The 21,681-nt window shown below is 47.2% G+C and overlaps 1 long non-coding RNA gene across 1 annotated transcript; it reads right to left on the bottom strand.

The window, feature by feature from the left end:
• Positions 1-259: 259 nt before the first annotated feature.
• On the bottom strand, positions 260-21,268 carry LOC136626042 (uncharacterized). The gene is made up of 3 exons (XR_010792613.1): positions 19,838-21,268; positions 6,777-6,854; positions 260-681 (listed from the first exon to the last, which is right to left on the bottom strand). It is a non-coding gene; the product is annotated as an uncharacterized lncRNA (long non-coding RNA).
• Positions 21,269-21,681: the final 413 nt, after the last annotated feature.

The raw sequence follows: 21,681 nt of genomic DNA on the forward strand, positions 1-21,681 counted from the left end.
GGTTAGTACCTACCAAAAGCGGTTCGAAGAAGGACAACTGGTGACAGGGTCATGGGCACCATAGGCTCATGTATGCATGTTGAGAGAGACTTTTGTTAAATGTAAATGAGCAAATTAAAGAAGTATAGGGATCATCGCACTGTAAGAGGTCATTAGATACCTCTACACCCTGGACAGTGGATTTCTAAATTACACTTTAGTTTTTTCTTGCTGGCACAACATTACATCTTTCCTCACAATTAAAACACTAATAAAAATGTAACTACAAAACTCATCTTTATTTTAGAAAATAAAAACATTTAGCAAAAATGTAACATTATACACAAGTTTTCACTGTATACAAATCTGAAAACAATCGTCCCTGTTCATTCCCAGTGAAGGTACAATGGTAAACGGCTTTATGGGTCGGGATAGTCACAAATGGTAGAAGACTTCAACGTGTAGCGATTTGTAGACTCATTCTATGGAGCGGCAACGACTGCAGTATAAGATGCTGGTTTTAGAAGAACAACTGAAGACATGGTAGAGGATGTTGAGCCCTGGTAGTACCTTCTCATGCTTGCACATAACAGTTTAATCGTTTAGTATGGTCCGGCTCAGGGGTCGAAGTGGGCTAGGGGTCATCTGCTTCCAACTCTTCCACTAATCCGGCCAACTTCTCCATCCGGGATACTTGTTGATCTGAAAAGATTAGACCTAAACAAATGTTACTGCAATTAGAACAGGATTCTCTCCAGTCTCTCCAGGTTGCTCCATGATGTCGGGTAATCACTGAGAAGGATCATAAGAAATCACTGCTTTTGACAGGAACATAGTCTTATCACAGTGTACATTGACACTTACAAGGTGCTCTCAAGCTGGTGACAGACTGTCTGAGCAGTTAGAAGACTTAGAAGGTTCTTTAGGGATGCTTCTTTACCCAATTAGTGTAGGCACAGGTTAGACTGTTCATATCTGTGCAAGCGTCTTCGGCACACAGCTGACATAGATTCCCGAGCAGCCTGGCGGAAGCCCGGAGGACACCATGCTAGTCAACTGGGTCCTATGGACATCATTCATGTCAGTTAAGCATGGGGTCCAGCACTTCCAATGTTTAGCTCCTATGATGGAGCCAAACAATGGAAATAATAGTGCAAATGTGAATCCAGCCTAGTTTTTGGCTGTGGATGGAGGGTTTATTATACTATCAGGATCAAATATGGCTGGATATTCAGAGGAAGTGGATAGTTTGATTGAGAAAAGAGGTCCATCCAAGTGTAAAATACCCCATTTTTAATTTTGCATAAAATGCCTTTATCAAAAATACAAATAGTGGGTGCCTTACTTGACTTATGGTCAGTAAATTACGGTGTAGCATAAGCAGAGGCAGTGAACGATAGCAAAGTACAACTCAAATGGTGCATTTCCTTGAAAGCCAACAAAATCTTGGAGATTTTCTACAGTATAATTGGCTGTGAAAATCAAGACTTCTAGACCAGCTTTTCTCAACTCCAGTCCTCAGAGACCCCCGACAGGTCATATAGGGGGGTCCCTGAGGACTAGAGTTGAGAAACACTGTTCTAGACCAGTCAACGCTTTGATGGGCTGCGCCAGCTGTCTTGGCAATGCTGATTGGAGGACCGTCTCTGACTGATGCATATCCCAAGATATGGTGCATATTTCAAAATGTTGGTGCAGAAAATGAACATGGCATGGGGTGGAGGGGGAAGGGGAAGGAAATATCATACTGCAAATGTGCTGATAATGTAAGCCTTTAAAAAGCTAAGTTGATATTTCTGTTGCCAAATTTTGTGCCTTCTGAAGTGTCTCTCGTTTTGATTGGAAAAATAGCTCTGCATACAACGCTGTTTTTCTAGTCAGAATTAGTGATGAAGGCTCCAAATGTAGCCCAACCTTTGCAGAAGTCCTTACCACCTCATGACATTAGCACAGTCTAGTCTTATAGTTTTCTTAAATCATAAGTCATAGGAGTACAAAAGTAACCAGTCATTTGTAGTAACTCATACCTCTTGTTATAGTTGTATATCTCAAGATCTGTAAGTTATAGCATTAACCTCTTCAGTGGCACGCCCGGAAATTTTCCAGGACTAGCTGCGCTGCCCATAGTGACATAGCCCAGAAGATTTCCTGGCTATGTTTCACTATAGGACCATGCAGAACACAATGCCATAAGCTGTGGCATTGTGCTCTGCCTGCATAGTCCCACAAAGAACCAGTGCAGGACTTTAAAAAAAGAAGCGGGAAGATATAACCGATCTACCGGCAACTTTCCGATTCTTCCCTGCACTGTTTACATCTGGCCACGGAAACCATCGGCTTTTCAGACGCCGGCTGATGGTCCGCGTGCAGGGAGAGCTGGTGACCAACTGTCAGATGATAGCCGGGCACCAGCTCTTACAGCAGAGAACAAAGAAAACCTCCAATCTCCGCTGTTTAACCCTTTACATACCGCAATCTCTGTGACCGCAGCATGTAAAGTGCTGACAGCTGAGAACGGAGAAAACCTCTGATCTCCGCTGTTTAACCCTTTAACATGTTGTGGTCTGTGCGACTGCAGCATGTAAAGGGCTGACAGAAGCAGAGGGCTCCCTCTGTCACCATTGGACAGCTCTCCCTGCCACGTGGACCATCGGCTCGTCAGAAGCCGGCCAATGGTCTCCATGGCAGGGAGAGCTGGTGATCGGCTGTCAAATGAAAGCCGTGTCACCATCAGAACCCTCGCAATGTGATCAGGCGGTTCTGAAGGGTCTCAGTTGCATCCGGAGGCTTGAATATAGCCTCCGGGTTTGCCAGCTAAATTAGGCTATGGCGCTAAGACTCTGAGCTTCATAGCCTGTCTAATACCCTACTATGCCTCAGCATTCCAGAGTATTAGAAGAATAAAAAAAAGGATTATGCAAGTTCCCTAAAAAAGACAAAAATGTAAAAAAAATGAAAAAGTTAAAAAATTATAAAAAAAACAACAATAAAAATGCCAAAACCCCACCATTCTCCCTTTAGGGCTTATTTAGACGGGCATATATCGGTCAGGTTTTCACGCCCGGCTGATATACGCTGCCCCTTTCTGCAAGGGGAGGAGCTAGTGCATTGAACTCCCGCCCCCTCTCTGCCTCTTGCTACTGTTTGCAATGGAGGGTTGGGTCAGGGGCGGAGCTATGTTCCATCCTGTTATGCCCCCTCCATTGCAAGCAATGGCGAGGGTCAGAGAGGGGACGGGATCTCAGTTCACCAGCTCCCCGTCCCATCTCACCTGTTTCTGGGCTGGTGCACTGAGCTGATTTCTGCAGGAAGCAGACAGCTCCATAATCACTGCAGTGGCAGGGCTCGGTATTGCATCAAATTTTCCATTCATTTCAATGACTGCAATGCAGGGGGTGGGGTTAGTACAGTTAGAACTGATAGATCAGCCATAAGTACGAATAGCAACAAAACAAATTTAAAAAACAAAAAAAATGAAATAAATTGTATGATCACGAATGCACGAAGTCTGATCGGTAAAGTGGGCGAGCTTGAAGCAAGAATGACTGATGAAAGTTATGATATGGTCGGAATTACTGAAACATGGCTTGATGATAAGTGCGATTGGGCGGTGAATTTGCAGGGGTACAATCTCTTCAGAAGAGACCGAAGGAACCAGAAAGGGGGAGGGGTATGTCTGTACGTCAAATCGAACTTGAAGCCGAGGCTACGGGAGGATATAGGGGTAGGAGACGAACAGGTGGAATCTCTGTGGGTAGAAATACAGGGAGGAAAAAATAACAAAATCCTGATAGGGGTCTTCTATCGACCACCAAAAGCAACAGAAGAAACTGAAGACTTACTACTAAGGCAGATAGAAGAGGTGTCAAAGCGCAACGAAGTAATTATCATGGGGGACTTTAATTACCCAGATATAACATGGGAGAACGAAACCTGCAAATCTCACAGGGGTGATAAGTTCTTGAGAGTAATTAAAGACAATTACCTGAACCAACTTGTGCAGGAACCAACAAGAGGGAGAGCCATTCTGGACCTAGTGCTAACTAACAAACCGGAACGTATAAAGGGGGTGCAGGTTGAGGGGCACTTGGGGAACAGCGACCACAATATAATCAACTTCCAGCTGTCAATCAATAGGAAGCCTTATCAGGGAGTGACAAAGAAACTAAACTTTAGTAAAGCAAAATTTGATGAGCTTAGAACTACTATCGGTAACATTAATTGGGACAACATCCTCAAAAATATCAGTACAGAGGAAAAATGGGAAAAGTTCAAAAGGATCCTAATCGCCTCATGTGAGCAGTCCATTCCCTTTAAAAATAAAAGAAACTCAGCTAAAAGGAAACCAATGTGGTTCGACAAGACGGTACGAGGGGCAATAAACGAAAAGAAGAAAGCGTTCAAACTACTAAAGCAACAAGGCAGCGAAGAAGCGCTAAAATCATACAGGGAAAAAAACAAAATATGCAAAGACACGATTAAAACTGCCAAGGAGGAAGCAGAAAGACGGATCGCAAAAGAGAGCAGAAACAACCCGAAGCTATTTTTCAACTACGTAAACAGCAAAAGGATTTGCAGGGAGAGCGCTGGCCCTTTAAAAAACAATGCAGGAGAAATCATTGATGATGACGAAGGGAAAGCAAATCTAATAAACAGTTTCTTCTCAAGTGTGTTCACCAAAGAAAAGGAAATGCCACACGAGATGCAGGGGAATAAAACGAACTCCTCACAAAATATCTCATACCTAACGCAGGAGGAGGTGCGGAAGCGTCTAAAGAAAACTAAGATTGATAAATCACCGGGCCCAGATGGATTACACCCAAGGATACTAAAGGAACTAAGTGACGAGATAGCTAGGCCGCTATACCTAATATTTCTAGACACTATCAAGACCGGAGTAGTACCATTGGACTGGCGCATTGCCAACGTGGTTCCAATTTACAAAAAAGGGAGCAAAAGTGAGCCTGGTAACTACAGGCCAGTAAGTCTCACTTCAGTAACGGGAAACATTTTCGAGGGGATTCTGAGAGACGCCATCGATGAGTACCTCAAGGAGATTAAGGGAATAACTCCTCACCAGCATGGATTCATGAAGGGTCGCTCATGTCAGACAAATCTGATCAGTTTCTACGATGAAGTAAGCTCTAAGCTGGACCAGGGAGAATCTATTGATCTTGTATATCTGGACTTCTCTAAAGCCTTTGACACCGTGCCACATAATAGGCTAATATACAAAATGAGGCAGCTCGGACTGGGCGAAAACGTGTGTAAGTGGGTAAAAAATTGGCTCAACGATAGAAAGCAGAGGGTGGTAATAAATGGTTCGTACTCTGATTGGACCACAGTCGCTAGCGGGGTGCCACAGGGTTCAGTATTAGGCCCCACTCTGTTCAACATATTTATCAATGACCTGATAGAGGGGCTGCACAGCAAAATATCAATATTTGCAGATGACACAAAATTATACAATATAATTAATGCAACGGAGGACAATGTGCGGCTACAAACGGACCTGGATAAGCTGGGGGCTTGGGCAGAAAAATGGCAAATGAAGTTCAATGTTGAAAAATGTAAGACTATGCACATGGGCAAGAGAAACAGATGTCACAAATATTCACTTAATGGGGTACCACTAGGGAAAAGTGATATGGAAAAGGATCTAGGGGTATTAGTGGATAATAGACTGAGCTGGAGTAACCAATGCCAGTCAGCCGCTGCAAAGGCAAATAAAGTCTTGGGGTGCATCAAAAGAGGTATAGGGGCGAAGGACGAGAACATTATCCTTCCATTATATAAGGCACTTGTCAGACCTCACATGGAATACTGCGTACAATTCTGGACACCGGTGCTCAGGAAAGATGTCACAGTGCTTGAGGGGGTTCAAAGAAGAGCGACTAAACTAATACATGGAATGACGGGACTGGAATACCCAGAGAGGCTATCCAAATTGGGACTATTTACTCTAGAAAAAAGAAGGTTAAGAGGCGACCAAATAACCATGTATAAGTACATGAGGGGACAACACAAGGATCTCTCCCGTGATCTGTTTACACCCAGGACTGCGACGGTAACAAGAGGACATCCGCTACGATTAGAGGAAAGTAGGTTTCATCACCAACATAGAAAGGGGTTCTTTACTGTAAGAGCAGTTAGACTGTGGAACTCTCTACCGGAGGAAGTGGTGATGGCAAAATCGATAGAGGAGTTTAAAAGGGGACTTGATGTCTTTCTGAAGAAGGATATTACAGGATATAAATTTTAGGTTAAGTGTCAATCCTGGTATATAGGCAGGTAGGAACCATTAGGGGTTGATCCAGGGAACAGTCTGATTGCCATTAGGGAGTCGGGAAGGAATTTTTTCCCCAAAAGGGCTAATTGACTTCTGGCCTTGGGGTTTTTTGCCTTCCCCTGGATCAACACAGTAGGATAGACAGGCTGGACTAGATGGACAATGTCTTCATTCGGCCTTACATACTATGTTACTATGTTACTATGCCAGGGCTGGCCACCGCACTGAGAAGGAAGCTGTCTGCTTCCTGCAGATTTAAACTTAGTGCATTGGCCCTACAAACAGCTGATCGGTGGGGTTCCTGGTAACGGACTTCCACCAAGCTACTATTGATGATCTATCTTCAGGATAGGTCACCAATAGTTTACAAACTCTTTAATTCACTTCCCTCAGCCATAAAACAGGCATGCATTACTTAATACAGTTTGATAGAAGAGAAATCTGTAGGATGAGTTTCTGTTTGCTGGTGTAGACTGGATTATGGTCATGATTTGCACTCGTTACTTACCATGTTTCACCTGCTTCAGCGCTGATGCGACTTGATAACTGAACACGGATTCACAAATGAAAAATCCCTCTGCGCCATCTGCAAACAGAAGGATAGAAAAACGCATGAGCAACGTTCTTGACCAGACTGCACTATTGTATGTCCTGCCTACAAGTTGTAGAACATCTACTGACACTGGCCAGGATTCCAATCATTTCCACCTACTTTTACTGACATGTGCATGTTATGGCCCCCCGTTCACGCTTATGGACTACTAGCGCCAAACACATGTCTAGGTTAAATGGCCGTTGATGAAACTGTCCCGCATCTGCAGGCGCGTGTAGTGTGTGTTTGCGATAGAAACATTACATTGTGAGCGTTACCGGCGACCATGACAGATATTAGGGACGACAATCTCTGTACATTGCTGCAGAATATGTTGGAGCTATAGAGGTAACAAGAAAATGAAGACCAGCACAAGTAACCATTTCTCCGCATTCACATGGGCGCTTGCGTATTTCGGTCTGTAAATACGCTGTTGCCTTGCGCTTTGCGGCGTATTGGTATTCTTTTACTTCACATAAATATGCAGCGTATTTCCGCATGTAATAGAAACGTGCGAAATCTTCTTGATTTTGTGGGTAAATACGTAGCGATTACGCAGGTTTCCTGTGTATTTTGTGTGCATTTGCGCATGCACATTGATTTCAATAGGCTTCTACAGTGCGTAACAGACGCTAAGATACCGTGCTTCCTTAAAAAGAAGACCCTGTCTTATATTAACCCCTTAAGGACACGGCCTATTTTGGGCTTAAGGATGCAGCTATTTTTGGCAGGGTTTTATATCCATTTTTCAAAAGCCACTTTTTGTCGCCACGGCCATATAAGGGCTTATTTTTTGCATGGCGAACTATAGTTTTTATCGGTGCCATTTTTTTTTACTCTAAATCATCACTGTTATCTATTGGATAACAGTGATCACGTCCCCGGTGACATCTCTCTGCACATGTTACCCAGGAGCAGAGGGATTTAAAATTTCCCGGGGCACGAGCCCCTCTGCGCAGAAGGATACTTCAGGTCCCAGAAGATTGGGACATCGCGGAGGACCCGAGTGAGTATTTTCACCTCTCCTTATGGATCCGATCCATGAGAGGAGATGGAACAAACTTCTTTCCAACCTTTTAAAACTTTTTCGTGATCGCCGCTTTCCATTGAATAGTGGCAATCACGTGCACAGGGGACCGGTCACCTCGGTCTCCAGTGACATCTCCTGGTTCCCGGCTACCTTCAGGAGTCGGCATCCAGGAGACTTTAAATTTGCCGGGGCTCCTGGCCTTCTGCGCATGCGCATGACGTCATACATCTGGCACACATATGCAGAAGAGCGGTGACGGGTCCCAGAGAACCAATTCCCCGTGGGAGACCACGGACAAGGCGGGTGAGTAATCTCAGCTGCCCTGATGGATCGGATCCATCAGGGCAGCTGAATCTTAATCTTTTTTTAACTATTTATTCATTTAATTGCGATCGGCGCTATACACCGGATCACATTGCCGGGGGGGGGGGGCAATAGGGCTTTAATTCTAAGAGGATGCATGTTTTTATGTCCTCCAGGATTAAAGCCCGCTTAGCTAGGACGTAAAAAGGCAATGGGGCCGTCACTAAGAGGTTAAAGTTGAAAGTGTAAATTGTTACAGATGCCCATAATCCCACTGACAGATGATGTCACAGGAAATCAGGTGACCGCTGCAGCCAATGAGAAGCTGCAGTGTCACCATCCATTCTCCTGGCATCGGCGCTCAGACCCTGATAGCCGCGATGCCAGGAGTTCAAGAACATGATGCTGCATTTATCATTGGCTACAGAGGTCATGTGACTTCCTATGCCCCTCCCCCTGAGTCTGCAGCAGGCTGCAGTGCTGAGTCCTGGGGTACGCGTGTATCTCTGTATATTATTTTCACACAGGGCGTCCTACTGAAAAGGGGTTGTCCGGTAACCGGAGAGTCCTTAAACATAGACATATACCTTATATTTACTATCTACAATGCAGTAACAATAAAGCAATATGACCGTTGTTCTCAAACAGCTGAGCGATCTCTCCGAATATAAGTGCGAGATTTACTAAACTGAATAAGGCAAAATTCTGGCTCAATCTTAGGCTGAAGCGGTGCGCCCCCTGTGTACGTATGATGTAACTACACGCTATGCCTCACACTCACTCATCATCACCATAGCATCTGCAGGGTGGTCCACGGAAAAGAAGGACGGCAGCCCACACTGTCTATAAGAAAGTCTATCAATGTTGTCCATAGCAACCAATCACAGCGCAGCTTTCATTTCTTATACTGCTGAGGTAAATGAAAGCTGCGCTGTGATTGGTTGCTATGGCAACAAAGATTTTCTTTTAGACAGCTTTGATGAGAGTGTGGTGACGGGCTAATATTCCGTGGCCCATCCTGTACAAGAAGCTTCATTAGAATATTGCTTACTGGGAAATATTGTAATTAGATGCGCCAAGAATATAACAAAAGTCTGGAAGCTGCTGAACAGTTCCGCCCGTGGCTACAGAAATATGGCGGAGGGGGCATGCAGAGGGACCTCCATGTTGGTTCACCCCGAGTACTTTGTGGATTAGGAACAGAGGACGCCTTTACATTATAACTATTATTCCTAAGGGCTCGTGTCCTCGGGTGGTCTTTCACCGCCTATTACACATGCGTTGCACGGCCACGTAAAGCGTGCTGAATGGAGCTAATGAGAGTAAATGGACCTTCATTAGTCCTTGCACATGAGCGTATAGACACTGCATGTAGATACCAGCGAGAACTAGATCGCAGCATGCTCTATTCTCCGGCGTACCACGCAGAGTGAGCCGTATACGTTTGTATAAGCAGCGTATGCAAACCTGTCCATACACAATACATTATGTACGGGCGGCGATTCATACGCAACGCAGATACGACACAGCGGGGGATTAAAAAAAAGACAGCCACACTGCGCATGACCGCGGCCGTGAGATACGCAGATATGCGCAGTACACTCGCTGCCCGTACGCGGTATCACAAACACTGGTAAAACGCTGCGAGGGCACCTGTGGACATGAGCCCTAAGGCCGCTGAGTAATTCTCCTGAGCATGGAGATATGTATATAGATTGCAGTCGCCGTCGGGACGGGCTTCCCAATAATACACCATATCCCTGCAGCACATCATATATTCTGTCACACAAGTACCACGTCCGCTGCCGGATATCCATACTAATAGTATACATGCTAAAGTAAGGCCCAATGTCCACAGGAGGATTCAGTTTGTGGAACCAGCGCTGGAGAACCGCAAATCAAGCCGTCCATAGGGATGCATGGATGTCCGCAAAGCAATGACAAGCATGCAGATGTGATTTTTCCCACACACCGCATACAGGGCTCAGGCAGGCAGATCAGCCGGAAGGTCAGTTTCTTACTTTGATATCTGATGTTCAAAGCAGCTTTCAAAGATGGCGCCCTTGTGCTGACTTCCCACAATGCCCTGCGCTCTCCCCCCTCTGTGTGCGAGCTCCCAATGACTGGCCTCGCTCAGCTCCCGTCCTGGCCACGCCCACCTCTAGTGAACTCATCTAAGTCTCTTCCTGCCCAGGCCCCGCCCCCTCTAAGTCCCTCCACAGGACAGCATGTTCTCCTGCTGTACAGTGTACTTAGAGGGGGCGGGGTCAGGAGAGACTGTCTATACTCACAGGATAAAATCCTGAACGACGAGAGTTCAGTGTAAACAGCAGCCGTTCAGTACTGAACGTCCGCTGTGCAAAGTGAATGGAGAGGGGCGGGGAGAGAATACCCGCTTGACAGGCACCTCCCCCCCGACCTTGACAAGTTATGGTGACAGCCCCCTCCCACCGTGCAACAAGTTATAGCAATAGCCCCTTCCCCCCTGCGACAAGTTATGGTGAGAACACCCCTCCGCCTCTCCCAGTGCGACAAGTTATGGTGAGAACACCCCTCCCGTGCGACAAGTTACGGAGACAGTCCTCCCGCGCGACAAGTACACTGACAGCCCCCTTTCCCCCCACATGACAAGTAACACTGACAGCCCCCCCTCTTCCCCGCGGCGACAAGTTGTCAGCACCCCAACTCCCGCGGCGACTAGTTGTCAGCACCCGAACCCCCGCGGCGACAAGATGTCAGCACCCAAACCCCGCGGCGACAAGATGTCAGCACCCAAACCCCATGGCGACAAGTTGTCAGCACCCCAACCCCTGCGGCAACTAGTTGTCAGCACCCCAACCCTCGAGGCAACTAGTTGTCAGCATCCCAACCCCCACGGCGACAAGTTATCAGCACCCCAACCCCCGCGGCGACTGGTTGTCAGCCCTCCAACTCCCGCGGCGACTAGTTGTCAGCACCCCAACCCCCGCGGCAACAAGATGTCAGCACCCAAACCCCCATGGCGATAAGTCTTCAGCACCCCAAACCCCACAGCGACTAGTTGTCAGCATCCCAACCCCAGCGGCAACTAGTTGTCAGCACCCCAACCCCCGCGTCGACAAGTTGTCAGCCTCCCAACTCCCGCGGCGACTAGTTGTCAACACCCCAACCCCCGCGGCAACAAGATGTCAGCACCCAAACCCCCATGGCGATAAGTTGTCAGCACCCCAAACCGACTAGTTGTCAGCATCCCAACCCCCGCGGCAACTAGTTGTCAGCACCCCAACCCCTGTGTCGACAAGTTGTCAGCCCCCCAACTCCCGCGGCGACTAGTTGTCAGCACCCCAACCCCCGCGGCAACAAGATGTCAGCACCCAAACCCCCACGGCGACTAGTTGTCAGCACCCCAACCCCCGAGGCAACTAGTTGTCAGCATCCCAACCCCCGCGGCAACTAGTTGTCAGCACCCCAACCCCCGCGTCGACAAGTTGTCAGCCCCCCAACTCCGGCGGCGACAAGATGTCAGCACCCAAACCCCATGGCGACAAGTTGTCAGCACCCCAACCCCTGCGGCGACTAGTTGTCAGCACCCAAACCCCTGAGGCAACTAGTTGTCAGCACCCCAACCCCCGCGGCGACTAGTTGTCAGCACCCTAACTCCTGCGGCGACTAGTTGTCAGCTTTTAACCCGCGCGGGGACTAGTTGTCACCCCCCAACTCCTGCGTCCACTATTTGTCACCACCCCAACTCCTGTGTCGAAAAGTTGTCAGCACCTGAACCCCCGCGGCGACAAGTTGTCAGCACCCCAACTCTTGCGGCAACTAGTTGTCAGCACCCCAACCCCCGCGTCGACAAGTTGTCAGCACCCTAACCCACACAGCAACTAGTTGTCCGCACCTCAACCATTCAAAATAGTCATGGCTCTCCTCCCTGCACAAACAGGATTACACTGAGATGAGACACATCTGTATAGATAACACAGGACCACTATTCACAATACTCACAGCTCACCTCCTCTCCTCCCTGCACATACAGGATTACAGTGAGAGGTGACACCTATTTGTAGAGAACACAGGACCCACCATTAACAATAGTCACAGCTCACCTCTCCTCTCCTCCCTGCACAGACAGGATTACACTGAGAGGTGGCACCTATATATAGATAACACAGGACCACCATTCACAATAGTCACAGCTCACCTCCTCTCCTCCCTGCACAGACAGGATTATACTGAGAGGTGACACCTATATATAGATAACACAGGACCACCATTCACAATAGTCACAGCTCACCTCTCCTCTCCCTGCACAGACAGGATTACACTGAGAGGTGGCACCTACATATAGATAACACAGGACCACCATTCACAATAGTCACAGCTCACCTCCTCTCCTCCCTGCACAGGCAGGATTATAGTGGGTGGGTTGGTGGCTCGCTGGGCAGGTCGGTGGCAGGGGCAGTTATACAACCCACTCCCCTCCCTCCCTGCAATAAGTTATGGCAGCCCCCTCCCCCACTCCCATGAGAGAAGTTATGACAGCCCCCGCTCCCAGTAGTAATACTTACCCTTCAGCTGATGACCGGTGGACACTCCTGTCCGTCTCTAGTACGGACTGCGCATGCGCGAATAATCTGACGCGTGTTCCTGAGCCGGCAGGCGCTGCTGCGCATGCGCAAAAAAACAGGCGCGCACCCCTGGCCCGAGGACGTGTGTTTACGGCCCGACAAGAGGAGAAGACTGAAGATAGGGAGCACTCCTGTAGGTAAGTATATATCTTCTGTATGGCTGATTTACAAAGCACAAAGTATATTACAAAGTGCTTTGTAATGGCCATACAGAAGTGCATACATACATTTGTCAGGGCCAGACAACGCCATAAAGTGCGGTGGAGCGGAGTGCCTCCACAAACGGGCAGACACCTGAGGGCAGACCTCGTTGCCGCACGTATGTGATTATTAGGCTAGCAGGGGTACCAGCGTTGCCCCGGATTAAGGGTGGGTTCACACAGGGCGGATTCCCGTCGGAAATCTCGCGGTTTGGCCACAGCAAAAACCGCGAGATTTCCGCCGGGAGAACCACCGCGGTTTAAGCTGCGGCGGCTTTGAAGCAGCTCGGCGGCATGCTTTTCCGTTGCGGCTGGTGCTCCCATAAAGGGAGAGCGCGGCCGCGGTTTCAACCGGATTTACTGCAGCGGATTAGCCGTCCCGTGTGGACGAGGTTTCTGAGAAGTCTCATCCACATGGCTGGCTAATCCCGAGATTAGCGGCCGCGGGCGGATCTGCTGCGGCAAATCCGCCCTGTGTGAACCCAGCCTAAAACTTGAATGAATGCCACATTAACATGGATTGAGATTTTAAAGAAAATCTGGGTTTCCCATAGCAACCAATCACAGCGCAGCTTTTATTTTACCTCAGTAGTATAAGAAATACCAACCAATCACAGCGCAGCTTTTATTTTACCTCAGTAGTATAATATATACCAACCAATCACAGCACAGGTTTTACTTTACGTCAGTAGTATAATACATACCAACCAATCACAGCACAGCTTTTACTTTACGTCAGTAGTATAATACATACCAACCAATCACAGCACAGCTTTTACTTTACGTCAGTAGTATAATACATACCAACCAATCACAGCACAGCTTTTATTTTACCCTAGCTGTGTAAGAAATGATTTTGACAATTGTATTTCCCATCCATTTTTTGCTCTTCCTGTAATTCGCCTCACAAGGACAAGTCAATCACAGAACATGGCCGTTACTTACTGAGTGAGGAGTGCATATAGACAAGTCAGCTCGAGCGCATCTGATGACCAGAGCATTTGTAATCACCATCAATAAGGCTCAAGGGCAAACACTGAGGCCCAATGTCCCCAACCGAAAGATACACAAAGGGAAACATGGCCGTCCGCAATGAAATAAAGCATGTGGATTTGATTTGCGGACCTTTCGGTCTAGAAACAAGTTGCAGCATGCTCCATTTCAGTGCGGATCCCTCATGGACGACTTCCATTGCAGTCAATGGAAGCAGTCTGACCCGCGGCCCACGCGTATCTAACTGTGCCGCCGGGCAGCGGATCCCGCGGGAAAGCAGGAGACTTGAAAAAAATCCTCCACTGCGCATGTACGGCGGCATGCCAGCCGGCACTGCCGCACACATACGTAGTGAAGAAAATAGAAGACCCGGACGGGTAAGCAGTGTCCTCGGCCACGGACAGAGTGGGAATCCACTGCGGGCTACTGCCACGGAATCCGACCCGCCCGTGGACATGAGACCTTATGGTAGGTGGTGTACATTTTCTCATGGGCACCTATGCGCCGCGCTCACATGTATACAGGCCACAAAACCTTTATATCCTAGCAAAAGATGACAAGACCAGAAACGTACAGAACTGCGCTGACAGCAGATCGCGGCTACATTCCTTTCACTATTTCATAAAAAACACAAATTCCACGCAGATGGAAATATGCTATAGCCCCCCCTTGGCTCATGTGCTGGGATAGCGCTGCCGCCGCACACGGCTGGGGTCAGGGGTTGGCCACGGCAGTCGTGTGTATATGAAAATGTCACCCCAGCAGCATGTCAACAAAAGCCAGCGAAGAAGCCTGGAGCAGTGGAGAAGACTAACCACTTTACCCCTCATCCGCTCCATCCATGGCAGGGCGGCTGTCTCTGACAGCTGACACCCGCCTGTAACAGCCGCCATCAGCGTTCACATTGATCGCAGCTGTTAATCCTTTAAATCGATCTGACAGCGGCATTTAAATGCCCCAATCGGCATTTAGTGGTCCAAAACAGCCCCCTCGCGATGAGATTGCAAGGTGCGGTTTGGTTGTCATGACACCCTGGGCCTCCTGAAGATTCCCAAGGCTACCATGAAGAGACTGACTGTCAGCATACAGCATAATGCAATACTATGGTACTGCATTACACAGTATGGCCTCATGCCCATGGCCGGGTCCATTTCCACCTGTGAAATATCGCAGCAGAATCAGACCTGGCGTCCCCCAGACACCCTATAGCAGTGATGACGAACCTTTTAGAGACCGAGTGCCCAAACTGAAACCCAAAACCCACTTATTTATCGCCCCAGCGGTAATAGTGACTGCGCACAGCGACCTCAGTGTTCATAGTGACATCCCACAGCGGATTTATTTAGCTTCACAATACATTATATGGTGCATTAAAGAGAACCATAAAAAACTACAATTCGCCCCACAAGAAGCAACAAGCCCTCAGACAGCTGCGTTATCGGAAAAATAAAACGGTTCGGATTTTCTGAATGTGGGGAAGAGAAACGAATCTTATATAAAACCGCCTGCAGGCTTTTCTTGCACCGCACTTTGACCCCTTTGTGTGACCTTGGGTGGATGATTTTGGTGTCATTAGATTTGTGACATCGTCACCACCGCCGTAAAATCATGAAATTAGAGTTTGATGCATTGAGTGACTCTCAGGCCGGGTCAAAGATCTTATGTTAAGTCTAGCGGCGCTGTTGTGCTTCACCCATTGATTATGAGCGCTATAACCAGCGATAAGGTATTGCTGTACAGAAGTCATGCAATGCCTTACCATAGCAATCACTGCTGCTATGGAGCAGGTCCGCTTCAGGGCTTATTCACGCCTGTCCGATATACGGTGTCCCTTTCTGCAGGTGGAGGAGGTGGGCTGGTCCAGGAGCAGTGCACTGAGCTCCCGCCCCATCTCTGCCCCTCGCCACTATATGCAAGCGGAGGGGGCAGGATGAGGCGGAACTTCTCTCTGCCATCCCCACCCTCCTGCCCCTCCCATTGTAAACAGTGGTGAAGGGCGTAGAGGGGGCAGGAGCTCAGTGCACTGCTCCCGGCCCGCCTCCTCCCCCTGCAGAAAGGGACACCGTATATTGGGCGGGTGTAAAAACCAGGACAATATACGGACGTCTGAATAAGCCCTCAGGGAAATAAACAGTGTAAATAAACTAAAGAAATAATGTAAAGAAATAAAATAAAATACCTTGGTTTTTTACTTGTTTACCGCTATTTGCAAGAAAAAAAATTACTAATTTCAGAAAAACCTCACATATGTGGTATCATTGTGTCCGTAATGAGCGCACGAATTATCCTGCGCAGCAAATATCTCCTAAAAAGAGCAATAAAGGCAATCCAAAGAGCCATATGTACCCCGAAATGGTACAAATAAAAACTACAGTTCGTGACGCAAAAAACAAGCCCTGACAAAGCTCTGTCCATGAAAAAATCAAAAACGTTATGTGACTTTGAATGTGATGAAGTGGAAAAACCTAAAAAAAATTATGTTTTTGGCATTGTTGTAAACGTATCGAACCGCAGAAAAAATGAATTGCGTCATTTATATGGTTAGGCCTCATGTCCACGCGCTTAGAATCCGCAGCGTTTCTCCTGCACGCGGATCCGCGCCTCATAGGGATGCATTGCACACCCGCAGGTAGTTAAATACCTTTGGATGTCATTTCCCGCGTCAGGCGCGGATCCGCGTGCGGGAAACAAAATGGACATGCTCCATTTTCGTGCGGGTCTCCTGCGGGGACGGCTCCCGCAGGCTTCTATTGAGGCCTATCGAAGCTGTCCGGATCCGCAGGAGACCCGTACCAGAATTAAACTCACCTGCTCCGGACGATGCGGTTCTTCCCTTCTTCGCGGCCGGATCTTCTTTCTTTGGCCCGGCAGATGTGCCCGGCACGCCGCCGGCGTGTCGAGCACATCCGCCGGGTCGGAGAATGAAGATCCGTCCGCGAAGGAAGGAAGATCCGCATCCTCCGGAGCAGGTGAGTTTATTCTGATTTTTAGGCATCATGTCCGCGAGGCAGGAGGGACCCGCTGCGGGATTCTACATGAAGAATCCGCGGCGGGCCTGATTTTCCCCGTGGACATGAGGCCTTAGATTGTCGCTGTAAAAAAAAAAAAAATTAAAAACAATGGCAGAGTTAATTAATAAAAACTATAGTTGACCACGCAAAACATAAGACCTTATACGACTGTCGACTGGAAAATTAAAAGTTGTGGCTCTTGAAAACTGTAAATGAAAATTCCTCAGAAATCGTCGCGTTCTTAAGCCCAAAATAGGCCATGTCCATAAGGAGTTAACCGCTTAACATCACAGGACCACAGATCGCGGTATGATGTAATGCTATACATTAGATCATACTGTAGGAGCGATCAACGCATCACAAGTTGTTGTCCCCTCTGGGGACTAACAAAAAAGGTAAAATTGCATTTTTACTGATTATTAAATTAAAAAAGCTAATAAAAGTAAAACAAAACCCTTTTGCCATATTTATAATAAAGGGATCTAAATAGTAATACAAAAAAACATATTTAGTATCGCAGCGTCCGTAAAAGTCTGATCTATCAAAGTAATGCATTATTTACCCTGCATGGCGAACATCATCAGAACTAGAGATGAGCGAGCCTACTCGGCCAAGCCCCTTTTTTGCCTGAGTACCGCGATTTTCGAGTACTTCCGTACTCGGGCGAAAAGATACGGGGGGCGCCGTGGGTGAGTGGGGGGTTGCAGCGGGGAGTGGGGGGGGAGAGGGAGAGGGCTCCCCCCTGTTCCCCGCTGCTACCGCCCGCTCCGCCACGCCGCCCCCCCCCCGAATCTTTTCACCCGAGTACAGAAGTACTCGAAAATCGCGGTGCTCGATTGAGTAATTACTCGAAACGAGTAGGTTCGCTCATCTCAGAACATAAAAATAAAGAACACCAGAATTGTGCTTTTTTGGTCACCCCTATATCCAAGAAAAAATGTAATAAAAAATGATCAAAAAGCCGTATGTACGCCAGAATGGTAGCAATGGAAACAATGGGGCGTCCCGCACAAAATGAGATGTCGTACAACTATGTCGAAAAAATGAAAAAGTTATAGTCGTCAGACGATGGAAGCAGGAAATAATTTTTAAAAATTACATATCTTCGAAAAACAAAAAAAAGGAGTACAGCCCAAAAAAAACCTATATAACTTTGGTATTATAAGTATTCGTACTGACCCATAGAATAAAGTGATCAGGTCATTCTTGTTGCAGTCTGTACGCCGTAAAAACAAGACACACCCAAGATGGTGGAATTTAGTTTTTTTCCCATTTCACTCCACTGAGAAGTTTTTCCTTACATTATATAGTACATTATATAGTACCACTGAAAAACACAACTCGGCCCGCAAAATACAAGCCCTCATAGAGCGACGTCGATGAATAAATGAAGGAGTTATGATTTTTTTAAAAGGGGAGAGGAAAAAGCGAAAATGGAAAAACAAGGGCCGTGTCATTAAGGGGTTAAAACACATATATACCGAGCAAAAAATATATAACCATCACTTGCATCATATATACACTTCTGTACATCCCATATGCCCCCTGTATATACAGATAACGACAGTTATCACACATTTTATATATAATGTGAGCCCTCACTGACCGACTCTGAGGCTGACTTCACACTGCGCTCGTCAACGTGCGATTTCACCGCGGATGCGAGGCGTCTTTTGTATTAAAAACATCTGGCATCACTTCGGAGAAGTAGCGATCCTCCGCCGCGGCTGATCACGGAGTTTCTCCCATTGTTCTCATTGGTGAGACGCCTCATTGCATCGCGTGCATCTAGCACATGGAGCGATGCTGCCGCCGGCCCCACTGACAACAATGGCCGCTGCGATGTGAAGGCGCGCCCAAAGACGGTACGTGTCGCGATTCTTTTCCTGTATCGCTTTGTGGTGCAATGTGGGTAAACAATCGCTCATGCGTATGACCCCGTTCAAAAGAATGGGGATCATATTCACATCCCGCAAGGCACAAGACTCGTGGGAGAATCTTGCCCGTGTGAAGCCGGCCTGACTCATCACTAATTCCCTAAGGCCGCTCTCACGCACGCATTAGCACATCATGGAGTTTTACTGCGATTTCGCGCGGCCTTTTCTAAGGCATTCCACTATTTGTCAGCGTTTTTTGAAGCGCCCCACTATGGGTGATGAGGTGCGTTAAAAAGTGCTAAAATGCACGAAAATAGAGCAGACAGCGCTTGAAAATCACAGCGTTAGACATGCTGCGTCCGAGCGCTAGTCGGCAGAACATCACTGAAATCAATGGAGGCGCTGTGCCGCGATTAAGCATCGCAGTAAATAGCGGGCTGTGTGAGAGCGGCCTTACTCCCCATGGAGGACAAACATGACATTTGGCGCAAATGTTCCTTAGATCCTAAGTAGGAAACGTAACGGGGTCACAACTGGATTATACAATTCTAGCCAAGGAAGCACGCGGTCACCTCCACGCGGTGTTTCCTGGGTAACGTGAAGAACCAGGCAAAGTGGGGAACATACTATAATCCTCGGTTCCTGTTCTCTGTACCAAACTAACTGGGGCGAAGCCGAGTATATCAGCCAGTATATATATATATATATATATATATATATATATATATACATATACACACACACACACAACACCCGTATGCGCATAGCGCTCACACCATACATATAGCACCATCATCCACCGGCCATACACGCCTTCTACACAGGAATATGGGGTCGGACACATATACTCTATCATATATATATATACAGAACAGAGATCAGAAGGCAGCGCCCCAGAGTGGGGGGGGGGGGGATTTATATTTACCAATTTAATAAATATAATATTTTTATCTCACCCTGCGGTAACCGGGTTTCCCTGGGGAGCGCCGGTGGGTCAAAGATCCAGGCCGGCAGGAAGAACCAGATAATCGGGTGGTTGAGGTGATAGATATGCTGGTCGCCGGTCCTTACGACATCACATCATGGAGAGCATCGGAGGGAAATTAGAATATATAAGTATAAACCGGAGAGAGATAGACAATAGCAGAAACTAAATAAAAATCCCCAGCGAGCGGTCCGGACCATGCGGAAGGGGCGGGCCCAGGGGATTATACAACGCTTCTTTAGATGAGGGGTGCACTCGGTGTGAGGCACCCCGTGAAGTAGGTCCGGCACATTTATATGTCTGTTGGAGTCCGTTCACTGCAGCGCTGGGAATATTTATATAGAACACACATATACAAACGTTATACAACATCCAGAGCATCATATACAGACAGTATGCACACAAGGTATAATGTGCATTCACAGCATGCACACGGTGTATTATTTAGGCCGCCTGCAGACGGCTGGGTCGGAGAATTCTCGCAGCAGGATCCGACCCGCGCCCCGGCAGTGAGCAGTGCGGCTCACCTTCTTCCGCGTCTTCTCCTCTCTGTGATGTGCAGGCTGCCACCCAGCGGGCACATGCGCAGAGCGGAGGCGGCGTGCCAGGGGTGACATCTCTGTGTGGGCCTCTGTGAGACCCGCACAGAAATAGAACATGTCATGATTTGTTTACCGCGTGTGATTTCACACGGACAAATCACGGCCGTCTGCATAGGATTGCGTTTTGCAAAGCAATCCTATGCAGGCGGGCACGGGCGGAAATTCTGCGAGAAATCCCGCCGTGGAATTTCCGCCCGTGTGCAGGGGACCATAGTCATATACAATGTATACCAACTATACAGTGTAGTATACAGGCATATCTATATACAGTGTACTACATATAGAATATACACACTATGCCCACAGTGTATTATACTACCATATACACACACTGCACACTGTAGTATACAGCCATATATACACACTATACATACCGGTAGTATACAGCCATATAGACACACTATACATAGCATACAGCCATATACACACACATACATAGTATACAGCATATATACACACACTACACATAGCATACAGCCATATATACATACATACATAGTATACAGCCATATATACACACTATACATAGTATACAGCATATATACACGCACTATACATAGTATACAGGCATATCTATATACAGTGTACTACATATAGAATATACACACTATGCCCACAGTGTATTATACTACCATATATACACACACTGCACACTGTAGTATACAGCCATATATACACACTATACATACCGGTAGTATATAGCCATATACACACACACATACATAGTATACAGCCATATACACACATACAGACTATACAGCCATATATACACACTATACATACCAGTAGTATACAGCCATATACACACACACATACATACATAGTATACAGCATATATACACACTATACATACCAGTAGTATACAGCCATATACACACACATACATAGTATACAGCATATATACACACACACTATACATACTATACATAGTATACAGCATATTAACACATACATAGTATACAGCAAATATACACACATATGAGCAGACTACATACACCAGACGTGCAGCAGAGTGAAGCTTCTCTCCTTCGGCAGTAGGAGCTCCGAGGCTCCGCAGAGCCGCTCACCATGATGTAATCCTGCGGAGGGCATAATAACTTTTTCTTCCCCAGTTCTGCCTAAACTCAGCAATTCAAGCAACCTTAGGGTTAGGGTTTAGGCTTGGGCTTAGTTGCCGACCCTCCTACGGCCGTGCTGCTGCTTGTTTAACTAC

This window comes from Eleutherodactylus coqui, chromosome 4 (genome assembly GCF_035609145.1).
Source record: "Eleutherodactylus coqui strain aEleCoq1 chromosome 4, aEleCoq1.hap1, whole genome shotgun sequence".
Lineage (NCBI taxonomy): Eukaryota > Metazoa > Chordata > Amphibia > Anura > Eleutherodactylidae > Eleutherodactylus > Eleutherodactylus coqui.